The 15,852-nt window shown below is 39.9% G+C and overlaps 1 protein-coding gene across 4 annotated transcripts in view; it reads left to right on the forward strand.

Annotated features, from left to right (window-relative positions):
• The window catches only part of ELOVL6 (ELOVL fatty acid elongase 6), a 139,066-nt gene that overhangs the window by 71,137 nt on the left and 52,077 nt on the right, over positions 1–15,852 (forward strand). The gene's annotated exons all lie outside the window — the stretch shown is intronic.

The following is a 15,852-nucleotide window of genomic DNA, read 5'->3' on the forward strand; positions in this document are numbered from 1 at the left end:
CAAGTTCTCTTGCCTCTGTCCATCCATCCAAAGCCTTAAGGGTCCACCTCAAAGCACCAACGCATTTTTTCCTGTCAAAGGCAGAATTTGTGCCTACGTAGCAATTTTTTAAAAACCGTTCAATGGCATACTAACCACACTGCAAATGAAAAAGATGATTACATTTTGAATGGATGGACAAATGTCAGCATTTTTCATCAACAGGTGAAAATATCTAGGGAAACAAAGGTAATTAATTGGTATCTTACCAATTTAAGTATTAGAGAGGTGGTATATTTTAGGGGGCTGTGTGTGTGTGCATTTTACACGCTTTGAAAATATTTTTCCCCAAAAGATCTTATTTCCAACTGTAAAAAGAAAATAACAAGAAAACAGTTTATCAAGTTATGTGTGTTTGTTTGTTTTTGTAGCAAAGGGAAAAAAGATGTTGACAGAAAATGTACAGACAACATTCTACAACAGGTCTGTCCTAAGAGGAGTGCTCTTCCCTGGAAAGGAATATATGACCATGTCATTGAATCCATTGTATTAATATAACTACTTCGATCATGACCTACTTTGACAATAGAATGATTTAAAAAAAATGGTTTTCTCACCTTAAATAAAGAGAACCTGTGATCTTTAAATTAGCATGTGAGGGGAAAGCAGAATGACAAGCAGAGGTGTTTGCAACTCAAAGCTCAGAAGTCACACTATATGTGCTGGGTCAAACAGATTAGAATAACACCCTTTTCTTTAGTAATGGCTTGTCTTGCCATCATAAACTCACCATTTGTATTAATTATGGATATACTCCACTATTCACAAAATTATTTCTCAGAATTTCTGGGCACAGAGTTAATTCCCAGATACAATTTACTTAAGGATAAAAACTGCTGAAAATTTCCCATCATTTTTAATATAGAAGAATGCTTGAAGTCTTGGTGGAACTCTCAAGAAAGTGACAGTCCAGCCCTGGCTAGACTGTGCATAATTTCAGGATCCCTCACCAGAAAACCTCCTTTTATACCCTCATCAAATTGTAACCACGATACACATCCCCTGAATGTCTTGTCGGGGGAGAAAGCAGTATATTTCCTTCAGTCTCTGGGTCTTGTTTGACATCAAACAAATAGATGACCAGATATTTCTCCAGCAAAGATGAATTTGTTGGGGATCAGCAGAGAATTTCAGTTTAGGGTGTTATAACCATGGTGAACCTCATGCAAGGGAAGGAGAATGCTTTTATAAGGAAGTACAGAGGGCTATAATAAACAGAATCCATGACTTTGCATTGGCTATGTTGTTGCCAGGAAAAAAGAGAAGTTGTTCTTTTTCCTGTTGGTCTCTGCCATGGTCACAGGGGCTTCCCTGGAGGCTCACCAGCAAAGAATCTGCCTGCCAATACAGGAGACACAGGTTTGATCCCTGGGTAGGGAAGATCCCATGAAGAAGGAAATGGCAGCCCACTCCAGTATTCTCACCTGGAAATCGCATGGACAGAGGAGCCTGGCAGACTACAGACCATGGGGTTGCAAAAGAGTCAGACACGACTTAAAGCAACAAAGAGAAGATGGCCACGGAACAGGACTTTCCCCTTCAGGTCTCCAGACTCTATTTAATTGAGGTTTCTGTTCATTGATTTTTAGTCTCCAATTCATGTGTGTCCTACAGTTACTTTCAGAACCTTGAATTATTTTTGTGACTTGAATCAGCAGCCAAACTAAAGGAAAAATCTTAAAGGAGATGTGGCCTTACTGAGCAGCATACTTTCTGGGCTTCACACTCTTTGGCTTAGAAGGTGGAGACTTTCTATGTACCAGATAGATCAGCCGAAGTCCTTTTAGGTTTCCTTTTTGTTCCTTTTCTCCCTCACATAATTTGTGAAAGTTGGGTTGGTTGGTTGGTTGGTTTTTGTAGCAAAGGGAAAAAAGATGTTGACAGAAAATGTACAGACAACATTCTACAACAGGTCTAATAGAATTTTCTCTTTCACAACTCCTTCTGTCTGACACGTACACAGTAGCCATTAAAACAAAATTGCTGATAAAAAGAGGTCATCTCCCCATGGGTATCATTAGCAATTATCTGATGTGAAATGCTACCCACATGGAAGTTTCACCATTTTCAAACCTGTCTGACTTCCAAAGGAATGCAGGTCATCTGGCAGAGATTTTGATGAGCTACTCAGGCTACTAAGTGCTGGTTCAGTGTAATCCCAGAAATTGAAAAGAAAAAAAGTTGAATATATATATATATATGTATATATATATATACACACACACACACACATACACACACACACACTCGTTAAGTTTTGTTAGATAGAACAATAAATATCAATACGAATCATAAGCAGGTACACAAACTAGGTCAGAATAGGAAAAACATGTAGGAATGTTTTGAACAATATAACATGATGAAGAAATCCAGATCTGAAGATAAAAAGTAAAACTATTGTTTTGATTAATTATGGGCTATTTTCATTAATCACAGGGACAGAAATAAAAGGAAAAGAAAGGGCATATACAAACATATCCGTATTGCATTTGGGTGCTCCTTATTTGGTTGGTTACTTCTTGTGTGTCCTAGGTCACTTCTGTCGTGTTTGACTCTTTGCAACCCCATGGACTGTAGGCCACCAAGCTTCTCTGTCCGTGGGGTCTCCAGGCAAGAATACTGGAGTGGATTGCCATTTCCTTCTCCAAGGGATCTTCCCAACCCAGGGATCAAGCCCACATCTCTTATATCTCCTGCACTGGCAGGTGGGTTCTTTACTACTAGTGCCACCTGGGAAGTCCTATAACTAATGGAAATGGGCTGTACAATGACTATCTCAAAAGTATTCAGTTCAGTTGCTCAGTCATGCCTGACTTTTTGCAACCCCCATGGACTGCAACACGCCAGGCCTACCTATCCATCACAAGCTCCCAGAGTTTACTCAAACACATGTCCATTGAGTCAGTGATGTCATCCAACCATCTCATCCTCTATCATCTCCTTCTCCTCTCGCCTTCAATCTTTCCTAGCATCAGGGTCTTTTCAAATGAGTCAGTTCTTCACATCAGGTGGCCAAAGTATTGGAGTTTCAACTTCAACATCAGTCCTTCCATTAGAGATTCAGGACTGATTTCCTTTAGGATGGACTGATTGGATCTCCTTGCAGTCCAAGGGACTCTCAAGAGTCTCTTCCAACACCACAGTTCAAAAGCATCAGTTATTCGCTCAGCGTTCTTTATAGTCCAGCTCTCATCCATACATGACCTCTGGAAAAGCCATAGCCTTCACTAGACGGACCTTGTTGACAAAGTACTGTCTCTGCTTTTTAATATGCTGTCTAGGTCAGTCATAATTTTTCTTCCAAGGAGCAAGTGTCTTTTAATTTCATGGCTGTAGTCACAATTTGCAGTGATTTTGGAGCCCCCCAAAAAACATCTGTCACTGTTTCCACTGTTTGCCCATCTATTTCCCATGAAGTGATGGGACCAGAAGCCATGATCTTAGTTTTCTGGATGTTGAGCTTTAAGCCAACTTTTTCACTCTTCTCTTTCACATTCATCAAGAGGATCTTTAGTTTTCTTCAATTTCTGCCATAAGGGTGCTGTCATCTGCATATCTGAGGTTATTGATATTTATCCCAGCAATCTTGATTCCAGCTTGTGCTTCTTCCAGCCCAGTGTTTCTCATGATGTACTCTGCATAGATGTACTCTGCATAGAAGTTAAATAAGCAGTGTGACAATATACAGCCTTGACGTACTCCTTTTCCTATTTGGAACCGGTCTGTTGTTCCATGTCCAGTTCTAACTGTTGCTTCCTGACCTGCATACAGATTTCTCAAGAGGCAGGTCAGGTGGTCTGGTATTCCTTTCTCTTTCAGAATTTTCCACAGTTTATTGTGATCCACACAGTCAAAGGCTTTGGCATAGTCAATAAAGCAGAAATAGATGTTTTTCTGGAACTCTTGCTTTTCCATGATCCAGAGGATGTTGGCAATTTGATCTCTGATTCTTCTGCCTTTTCTAAACCAGCTTGAACATCTGGAAGTTAACAGTTCACATACTGTTGAAGCCTGGCTTGAAGAATTTTGAGCATTACTTTACTAGCATGTGAGATGAGTGCAATTGTGTGGTAGTTTGAGCATTCTTTGGCATTGCCCTTCTTTGAGATTGGAATGAAAATTGACCTTTTCCAGTCCTGTGGCCACTGCTGAGTTTTCCAAATTTGCTGGCACATTGAGTGCAGCACTTTCACAGCATCATCTTCCAGGATTTGAAACAGCTCAACTGGAATTCCATCACCTCTACTAGCTTCATTTGTAATAAAGCTTCCTAAGCCTTGCTTGACTTCACACTCCCTGTGAGTGACCACACCATCATGGTTATCTAGGTAATTAAAACCTTTTTTTTCAGATCTTTTAGGTATTCTTGCCACCTCTTCTTAATCTCTTCTTCTGTTAGGTCCTTGCTGTTTCTGTCCTTTATTGTGCTCATTTTTGCATGAAATGTTCCCTTGGTATCTCTAATTTTCTTGAAGAGATCTCTAGTCTTTCCCATTCTGTTGTTTTCCTCTATTTCTGTGCACTGATCACTGAGGAAGGCTTTCTTATCTCTCCTTGCTATTCTTTGCAACTCTGCATTCAGATGAGTATATCTTTCCTTTTCTCCATTGCTTTTCAATTCTCTTCTTTTCACAGCTATTTGTAAGTTCTCTTCAGACAGCCATTTTGCTTTTTTTGCATTTCTTTTCCATGGGGATAGTCTTGATCCCTGTCTCCTGTACAATGTCCATAGTACATGTCACAAACTTCCGTCCATAGTTCATGAGGCACTCTATCTATCAGATCTAGTCCCTTAAATCTATTTCTCACTTCCACTGTATAATCATAAGGGATTTGATTTAGGTCATAAGTGAATGGTCTAGTGGTTTTCCCTATTTTCTTCAATTTAAGTCTGAATTTGGCAATAGGAGTTCATGATCTGAGCCACAGTCAGCTCCCAGTCTTGTTTTTGCTGACTGAATAGAGCTTCTCCATCTTTGGCTACAAAGAATATAATCAATCTGATTTCGGTGTTGACCATCTGGTGATGTCCATGTGTAGGGTCTTCTCTTGTGTTGTTGAAAGAGGGTGTTTGCTATGACCAGTGCGTTCTCTTGAGAAAACTCTACTAGCCTTTGCCCTTCTTCATTCTGCATTCCAAGGCCAAATTTGTCTGTTACTCCAGGTGTTTCTTGACTTCCTGCTTTTGCATTCCAGTCGTCTATAATGAAAAGGACATCTTTTTTGGGTGTTAGTTCTAGAAGGTCTTGTAGGTCTTCAAAGAACTGTTCATGTTCAGCTTCTTCAGCGTTACTGGTTGGGGCATAGACTTGGATTACTGTGATATTGAATGGTTTGCCTTGGAAACGAACAGAGATCATTCTGTCCTTTTTGAGATTGTATCCAAGGACTGCATTTCGGACTGTTTTGTTGATTAGGATGGCTACTTCATTTCCTTTAAGGGATTCTTGCCCACAGTAGTAGATATAGTGGTTATCAGAGTTAAATTCACCCATTCCAGTCTGTCAGTTCTCTGATTCCTCAAAGGTTGACTTTCACTCTTGCCATCTTCTGTTTGACCACTTCCAATTTGCCTTGATTCATAGACCTAACATTCCCTCTTCCTATGCAATATTGCTCTTTACAGCATTGGAACAGGATAAAGGAGCAGTGACTCCACAAGAGACTGACCCAGAGTTGCCGTGAGTGTCCAGTAGTCTCCAGCGGAGACATGGGTGGCCTGATGCAGGTTTGGGGGCACTGACTGTAGCAGTACATGCATGGATATTTTGAAGGAGGTCGCCATTATCTTCATTACCTTCACCATAGTTTCTGAAAGTGAAGTTGCTCAGTCGTGTCTGACTCTTTTCGACCCCAGGGACTGTAGCCTACCAGGCTCCTCTGTCCATAGGATTTTCCAGGCAAGAATACTGGAGTGGGTTGCCATTTCTTTCCCCAGGAGATCTTCCCCACCCAGGGATCGAACCCAGGTATCCTGCATTGTAGACAGATGCTTTACTGTCTGAGCCAAGGCTGCAGGTAAATAGCAGGGAGGGAACACAGCTCCACCCATCAACAGAAAATTGGATTAAAGGTTTACAAAGCATGTTGCCTGCAGTATGAAAAGGCAAAATGATAGGATACTGAAAGAGGAACTCCCCAGGTCAGTAGGTACCCAATATGCTACTGGAGATCAGTGCAGAATAACTCCAGAAAGAATGAAGGGATGGAGCCAAAACTAAAACAATACCCAGCTGTGCATGTGACTGGTGGTAGAAGCAAGGTCCGATGCTGTAAAGAGCAATATTGCATAGGAACCTGGACTGTCAGGTCCATGAATCAAGGCAAATTGGAAGTGGTCAAACAGAAGATGGCAAGAGTGAAAGTCAACCTGTGAGGAATCAGAGAACTAAAATGGACTGGAATGGGTGAATTTAACTCTGATGACCATTATATCTACTACTGCTGGCAGGAATCCCTTAGAAGAAATGGAGTAGCCATCATGGTCAACAAAAGAGTCCGAAATGCAGTCCTTGGATGCAATCTCAAAAAGGACAGAATGGTCTCTGTTCATTTCCAAGGCAAACCATTCAATATCACAGTAATCCAAGTCTATGTCCCAACCAGTAACGCTGAAGAAGCTGAAGTTGAATGGTTCTATGAAGACCTACAAGACCTTCTAGAACTAACACCCAAAAAGATGTCCTTTTCATTATAGACGACTGGAATGCAAAAGTAGGAAGTCAAGAAACACCTGGAGTAACAGGCAAATTTGGCCTTGGAATGCAGAATGAAGAAGGGCAAAGGCTAGTAGAGTTTTCTCAAGAGAACGCACTGGTCATAGCAAACACCCTCTTTCAACAACACAAGAGAAGACTCTACACATGGACATCACCAGATGGTCAACACCGAAATCAGATTGATTATATTCTTTGCAGCCAAAGATGGAGAAGCTCTATTCAGTCAGCAAAAACAAGACTGGGAGCTGACTGTGGCTCAGATCATGAACTCCTCTTGCCAAATTCAGACTTAAATTGAAGAAAATAGGGAAAACCACTAGACCATTCACTTATGACCTAAATCAAAATCCCTTATGATTATACAGTGGAAGTGAGAAATAGATTTAAGGGACTAGATCTGATAGATAGAGTGCCTCATGAACTATGGACGGAAGTTTGTGACATGTACTATGGACATTGTACAGGAGACAGGGATCAAGACTATCCCCATGGAAAAGAAATGAAAAAAGCAAAATGGCTGTCTGAAGAGAACTTACAAATAGCTGTGAAAAGAAGAGAAGTGAAAAGCAAAGGAGAAAAGGAAAGATATACTCATCTGAATGCAGAGTTGCAAAGAATAGCAAGGAGAGATAAGAAAGCCTTCCTCAGTGATCAGTGCACAGAAATAGAGGAAAACAACAGAATGGGAATGACGAGTGATCTCTTCAAGAAAATCAGAGATAACAAGGGAAGACTTTGTACAAAGATGGGCTCGATAAAGGACAGAAATTGTATGGACCTAACAGAAGCAGAAGATATTAAGAGGTGCCAAGAATACACAGAAAACTGTCCAAAAACATCTTCATGACCAAGATAATCACAATGGTGTGATCACTCACCTAGAGCCAGACATCCTGGAACGTGAAGTCAAGTGGGCCTTAGAAAGCATCACTATGAACAAAGCTAGTGGAGGTGATGGAATTCCAGTTGAGCTATTTCAAATCCTGAAAGATGATGCTGTGAAAGTGCTGCACTCAATACGCCAGCAAATTTGGGAAACTCAGCATTAGCCACAGGACTGGAAAAGGTCAGTTTTCATTCCAATCCCAAAGAAAGGCAATGCCAAAGAATGTTCAAACAACTGCGCAGTTGCACTCATCTCACATGCTAGTAAAGTAATGCTCAAAATTCTCCAAGCCAGGCTTCAGCAATATGTGAACCGTTAACTTCCAGATGTTCAAGCTGGTTTTAGAAAAGGCAGAGGAACCAGAGATCAAATTGCCAACATCCTCTGGATCATGGAAAAACCAAGAGAGCTCCAGAAAAACATCTATTTCTGCTTTATTGACTATGCCAAAGCCTTTGACTGTGTGGATCACAATAAACTGTGGAAAATTCTGAAAGAGAAAGGAATACCAGACCACCTGACCTGCCTCTTGAGAAACCTATATGCAGGTCAGGAAGCAACAGTTAGAACTGGACATGGAACAACAGACCGGTTCCAAATAGGGAAAGGAGTACGTCAAGGCTGTATATTGTCACACTGCTTATTTAACTTCTATGCAGAGTACATTATGGGCTGAAAGAAGTACAAGCTGAAATCAAGATTGCCAGGAGACATATCAATAACCTCAGATATGCAGATGACACCACCCTTATGGCAGAAAGTGAAGAGGAACTAAAGAGCCTCTTGATGAGAGTGAAAGAGGATAGTGAAAAAGTTGGCTTAAAGCTCAACATTCAGAAAACTAAGATCATGGCCTCTGGTCCCATCACTGCATGGGAAATAGATGGGGAAACAGTGGGAACAGTGTCAGACTTTATTTTTGGGGGCTCCAAAATCACTGCAAATTGTGACTGCAGCCCTGAAATTAAAAGATGCTTACTCCTTGGAAGAAAAGTTATGACCAACCTAGATAGCATATTCAAAAGCAGACACATTACTTTGCTGACTAAGGTCTGTCTAGTCAAGGCTATGGTTTTTCCTGTGGTCATATATGGATGTGAGAGTTGGACTGTGAAGAAGGGTGAGCACCGAAGAATTGATGCTTGTGAACTGTGGTGTTGGAGAAGACTCTTGAGAGTCCCTTGGACTGCAAGGAGATCCAATCAGTCCATTCTGAAGGAGATCAACCCTGGGATTTCTTTGGAAGGAATGATGCTAAAGCTGAAGCTCCAGTATTTTGGCCACCTCATGCGAAGAGTTGACTCATTGGAAAAGACTCTGATGCTGGGAGGGATTAGGGGCAGGAGGAGAAGAGGATGACCAAGGATGAGATGGCCGGATGGCATCACGGACTCAATGGACATGAGTCTGAGTGAACTCCGGGAGTTGGTGATGGACAGGGAGGCCTGGCGTGCTCTGATTCATGGGGTCGCAAAGAGTCAGGCAGGACTGAGCAACTGAACTGAACTGAAGCACGGCCCCGCCCATCAGAGCAAGATTCAGTTTCTTCCTCAGTCAGTCTCTCCCATCAGAAAACTTCCATGAGCCTCTTATCCTTCTCCATCACAGGCAGAGAGACTTAAAACCACAGTCACAGAAAACTAACCAATCTGATCACATGGAACACAGCCTTGTCTAACTCAATGAAACCATGAGCCATGCTGTGTAGGGCCACCGAAGATGGACAGGTCATGGTGGAGAATTCTGACAAAATGTGGTCTGGAGAAGGGAATGACCAATCACTATTCTTTCCTTGAGAACCCTATGAACAATATGAAAAGTATTAAGTACCTACAGTTAAAGGTTGTGCTGTATCATTGTACATTTAAGAGTGCGTTAATAAACAAGAGTCCATACCATCTAGAAATTTCTAGTTATCTGGTGATAAAACAGTGCAGTGTTACCATTGTACTCAGCTATGTAGACCTGTCAGAATATGAAGTATTATTGGATTACTGTTGAAGTTTTAGGGAAGTCATCTATCCACATTAAATAGTAAGTGGACCTGCGGCAAGTCATTATTCATCTTGACTGTAATTGAAACTTTACCAAAGAGATACCAGGATGGAAATACAGTTTTCATCCACTTAAATCACCCTTTTGGCTAAAGAAAAATTTTCTTGTAGCAAAATGGGAAAATCATAACATTCAACTATGAATGATTAATTTTTAGTCAGTTAATGCTTCCTCAGATGACTCTTTCTCTTAATTGAACCCTAAACTTAGTTCTAAATTAACTCAAAGCATTATTTCACATTTTTATTTTTTGTGTATTTACTCATTTTTACTACAATTTTTAAAGTTTATACTCCTTTTACAGTTATTGTAAAATATTGATTATATTTCCCATTTGTAAAATACAGCCTGGTAGCCTGTCTTACATCCAACAGTTGATTTCTTCTTCCCTCCCACCTTTATACTACCCCTCCCCTTCCTTTCCCCACTGCTAACCAGTAGTGCTCTATATCTGTGAGACTGCTTCATTTTTCTTATATTCATTACTTTGTTGTATTTTTTAGATTCCTTCTATAAGTTATATCATACAGTATTCTTTCTTATCAGTCTCATTTCACTTAGCATAATGGCCTTCCAAGTCCATTGTTGCCAAAACATTATTTAAATTTCACCACAGTGGAAGATTTATGTAGGATACAATAAGTAACTTGTTTTTTATTATACTATTTATACTCAGTTCCTGTGATTGACTGGGGGCTTCCCAGGTGGCTCTAGTGGTAAAGAACCTGCCTGTCAATGTAGGAGACATTAAGAGATGTGGGTTCAATCCCTGGGTCAGGAAGATCCCCTGGAAAACTAGTGATTACCACTGGTGGAGAAGGGCATGGTAACCCACTCCAGTATTCTTGCCTGGAAAATCCCCATAGACAGCGGAGCCTGGCGGGCTACAGTCCATTGTGTCACAGAGAGTCAGAGACGACTGAAGCGATAGCACTCATTATTGACTGCCTGGGACCCAGATAGAGCCTAGACAATTGATTTTTGTTTACCTGCATGCTTGATCACAGCCATTTCAATTTTTGGTAGTTGTGACCAATAAGTGTGAATGCAGCCACGTAACCCCGAACAACCAATGCCATCAGCAAGCCCCACCTCATTTCCTTTTCTGTAGAACATTTGTCCCTCACAGTTCTCAAATTCTGCATGTTTATATTGATCAGCTTGGTTGCTCTAGCTGTGGAATTGAAGATTCTTAAAGAGATCTTATGGTAAACATGTGAAAAAGGGAACAGCCCTGGCCAGGAACCTAGCAGTACTTTAGGACTAATTCTCATTCTAGAACTGAAGAAATTTGAGGAAAGACTACAGAGGGAAGACTTTTATTCTTTGGTTAGTTCTTCAAGGCACATTATTTTTCCCTTAGATTAGAATGATGGGATCATATAGACATTCTTTAACTTGCTTCATAATTGTGAGTAATATAATTAACGTAACTATAACTGAACTTGGAATTAGAGTGAATGAGCAAGAGAAAGAATAATAAATCGTTGAAAGGAAGAGTTTTCAGTGATACATATAGTGAATTTGTTCTGAAGGGGATTTGGATCAAAGACTTCCACTTCCCAGAAAATGTGGCAGTTGAAACAAAGGTGTAGAGATTCCTCTTCATCTTTTCACAAACAGTGTGCTACAAAGTTACACAACAGCCTTTTAGTTCTGTAAAGGTGTTTAAGAATTCTTAAAACAGCAGATAAACTCTTCTTACCGTAGGACTGAGGCTACTTAATCTCTAAGTCAGGCTCCTTGGCCATAACATGAAGAAAATATTTTACCTACATTTAAGGATGACAGGGAGGCCTGGCGTGCTGCAATTCATGGGGTCGCAAAGAGTCGGACACGACTGAGCGACTGAACTGAAGAGAATTAAATACCAAAGCTTTTTAGCACTATCTCTACCCCTAGGAATCGCTCCTTAAATCATAATACTATGATTATTGTCACTTATCATTACCTTTAATTTAGAAAAGAATATATGCTTTTGCTTATGACTGCTGCTGCTGCTGCTGCTAAGTCACTTCAGTCGTGTCCAACTCTGTGTGACCTCATAGACGGCAGCCCACCAGGCTCCCCCATCCCTGGGATTCTCCAGGCAAGAACACTGGAGTGGGTTGCCATTTCCTTCTCCAGTGCATGAAAGTGAAAAGTGAAAGTGAAGTTACTCAGTTGTATCTGACTCTTAGTGATCCCATGGACTGCAGCCTACCAGGTTCCTCCATCCATGGGATTTTCCAGGCAAGAGTACTGGAGTGGGTTGCTTTGCCTTCTCCGTGTAGACTACTGTCTACATTAACTTAATAAATTTTGTTTTTGTTGAGTGAATCCTTATGTACACATAAGTAGAGATAGTGATTCTGATTTTTAAAGTAATGCCATATACTTTCAAACTTCAAAGGAGTAAAACAAACGTATTTGTGGCCAAAACTGCTTTATTCTTCAAATGTTCAATAGTTAACAGTTTCCATAAAATTGTCTCACTTTTCCGCTTCTCTTTGAAATACAGAAATAGTCTCTTTCTGGAGGAAGAAAATAGATCATATTTTTTTTTCTAAATATTTTATTCTTTAGTTATTAAGACATTAACTGGGAAAGGGAAAGGGAAAATGTGAAACTGTTAGATGCTGAGTTGTGTCTGACTCTTTGTGACCCCATGGACTGTAGCCTGCCAGGTTCCTCTGTCCATGGAATTCTCCAGGCAAGAATACTGGAGTGATTCCCTTCTCCAGGGGATCTTCTCAACCCAGGGATCGAACCTGGCTCTCCCACATTGCAGGCAGATTCTTTTCCATGTGACCCACCAACTGTTAATTTACTCAGTGTTCTCTGAGCTTCCATGTGCTTGAGTACATTAGGTATATTTTCTCTTATCAGGAAATGCAATACAACAAGATCATGATCATTCAATAAACATTTATTAAGCACTAGTCTGTGCCAGGTCTTATGTTTCCAAGAGTTTGTGACAGTCAGTGGAAGTGATTTGATTTAAATCTATTTACCAGTTGATTTCAGGAATCACCACTTTATTTGGTGGTGTTCACCAAGTCAGTCACTTGCAAGCACTGGAAGAAGTGATGCTGTGTGAACAATAAGATCTCGCATGAGTCAGCGATTTGTGGCAGTCGTTGGGGAAAAAATGCAAAACCCTTTACAAGTAATGCTCTTTGGGTGAATGCATTTTTCTTTTTGTATTACATCTTGGAACTTATTTTTCAGCCCTTGAGTGAGGAGTACCCATTTTAAAAGAAACACTGCTTTATCATATCAGAAAGTACTCAGTTATTTGTAATACATGACCTCTGTTACTTTCTATTGAATTGTACTCTGCGCAAACTTTGTGTTTTTGTTCTTTATGGCATTATCGATACTACTGTTCACTTCTCCTTGGTACACTAATAAATGTACAGGACATGCAGATTCTATTCTATTTATCTAGACCTTCCTGACTAAAAGTCCACCTAAACCTAACAAAAAGAAAAAAGGACTCATAAGATCCTGTGTTCCATCATTTTTTTTTATTACTCTCCTTTCATCTCTCCATTATTTTTTCTTTGTTATCTTTTTTATTTCTGAAATTTCATTTATTTTTCTGAAAATTTTTTAGACTTGTTAAAAATTACCATTTTTAGATTTTCATTGAAAATAACAGTGTAACAGCTAGGACCTGTTGTATAGCACATGGAACTCTCAGTGTTCTGTACCAGCCTGGGTGAGAGGGAGGTGTGGAGGAGAATGGATACGTGGGTATATATGGCTGAGTCCCTTTGCTGTTCACCTGAAACTGCCGCAAGATTGTTACTAAAAAAATAATAATAATTTATTTTGTTAATACAAAATAAAAAGTTTAAAGTTTGAAAAATAATCAGCTTGCTAATATATGAGGAAGCCAATTAAAAAATTATGTTATCTGACATAACTCAAATGAAGATGGACTTTAGCTAAAAATTCTTATAAAATTTAGTAGTAAAAAAAGTGAAGTTCTGTTAGATTCAACTGTTCTGAAAACTTAATTGATTCTCCTGAGTTTGCCTTTTGGTTTAGAGTGCCTGAGCTCTTGGTTGTTTTCCTAATTTCATACATTATGTTGATGAAACACTCTTCAAAAACAAACAAGTTCTTTAAAAGTGTTTGTTGGTGGGTAGGTATTTCCTGAAATGTGAGGGGTTTTTGTGTTTTTTTTTTACTTTTTTTTTGAATTGAAAGATAATTGCTTTACAGAATTTTGTTGTTTTTAAACCTCAACATGAATCAGCCATAGGTATACAGCCCTTCCCTCTTGAACCTCCCTCCCATCTCCCTCCCCATTCTACCCTTCGAGGTTGATACAGAGCCCCTGTTTGTGTTTCCTGAGATAAACAGCAAATTCCTGTTGGCTATCTATTTTACATTTGGTAATATAAATTTCCATGTTACTCTCTCCATAATCTCACCCTCTACTCCCCTCTACCCATGTCCATAAGTCTATTCTCTATGTCTATCTCTTCATTGCTGCTCTGCAAATAAATTCTTCGGTACCATCTTTCTAGATTCTGTATATATACGTTAGTATATGATATTTCTTTCTCTTTCTTACTTACTTCGCCCTGTATAATAGGCTCTAGGTTCATCCACCTCATTAGAACTGACATATTACTTATGGCTGAGTAATATTCCATTGTGTATATGTACCAAAACTTCTCTATCCATTCATCTGTCAATGGACACCTAGGTTGACTCCATGTTCTAGCTATGGTAAACAGTCCTGGAATGAACAATGGGATACATGTGTCTTTTTCAATATTGATTTCCTCTGGCTATATGCCTAGGAGTGGGATTGCTGGGTCACATGGTAGTTTTATTCCCAGTTTTTTAAGGAATCTCCATACTGTCATCCATAGTGGCTATATCAATTTACATTCCCACCAACAGTGCCGAGTGTTCCCTTTTCCCCACCCCCTTTTCAGCATTTATTTTTTGTAGACTTTTTGATGATGGCCATTCTGACCAATGAGAGGTGATATCTCATTCTAGTTTTGATTCACATTTCTCTAATAATGAGCGATGTTTAACATCTTTTCATGTGTTTGTTAGCCATCTGTATGTCTTCTCTGGAGAAATGTCTGTTTAGATCTTTTCCCACTTTTTGATTGGGTTGTTTATTTTTCTGGTATTGAGTTGTATGACTGCTTGTATACTTTGGAAATTAATCCTTTGTCAGTTGTTTCATTTGCTATTATTTTCTCCCATTCTGAGGGTTGTCCTCTTACCTTGCTTATAGTTTCCTTTGATGTGCAAAAGCTTTTAAGTTTAATCTTGTTTACTTTTGTTTTTATTTCCAGTACTCTAGGAGGTGGGTCATAGAGGATCTTGCTTTGTGTCATCCAGTGTTCTGCCTATGTTTTCTCTAAGCTTTATAGTTTCTGGTCTTTCATTTAGGTCTTTAATCCATTTTGAGTTTATCTTTGTGTATGGTGTTAGGAAGCATTCTAATTTCATTCTTTTACATGTAGCTGTCCAGTTTTCCCAGCACCACTTATTGAAAAGGCTGTCTTTGCCCCATTTTATATTCTTGCCTCCTTTGTCAAAAATAAGGTACGTATAGGTTTAGTACAGTTCAGTCACTCAGTCATATCTGACTCTTAGCGACCCCATGGACTGTAGCATGCCAGGCCTCCCTGTCCATCACCAACTCCTGGAGTTTACTCAAACACATGTCCATTGAGTTGGTGATGCCATCCAGCCATATCATCCTCTGTCGTCCCCTTCTCCTCCCGCCTTCAATCTTTCCCAGCATCAGGATCTTTTCAAATGAGTCAGTTCTTCACATCAGGTGGCCAAAGTATTGGAGTTTCAGCTTCAGCATCAGTCCTTCCCATGAATATTCAGGACTGATTTCCTTTAGGATGGACTGGTTGGATCTCCTTGAAGTCCAAGGGACTCTCAAGGGTCTTCTCCAACACCACAGTTCAAAAGCATCAATTCTTCGCTCAGCTTTCTTTATAGTCCAACGCTCTCATCCATACATGACTACTGGAAAAACCATAGCTTTAACCAGAAGGACCTTTGTTGGCAAAGCAATGGGTTTATTTCCGGGCTTTCTATCTTGTTCCATTGGTCTGTATTTCTGTTTTGTGCCAGTACCATACTGCCTTGATAACTGTAGCTTTTGAGTATAATCTG

This window comes from Ovis aries, chromosome 6, assembly GCF_016772045.2.
Source record: "Ovis aries strain OAR_USU_Benz2616 breed Rambouillet chromosome 6, ARS-UI_Ramb_v3.0, whole genome shotgun sequence".
Classification (NCBI taxonomy): Eukaryota; Metazoa; Chordata; class Mammalia; order Artiodactyla; family Bovidae; genus Ovis; species Ovis aries.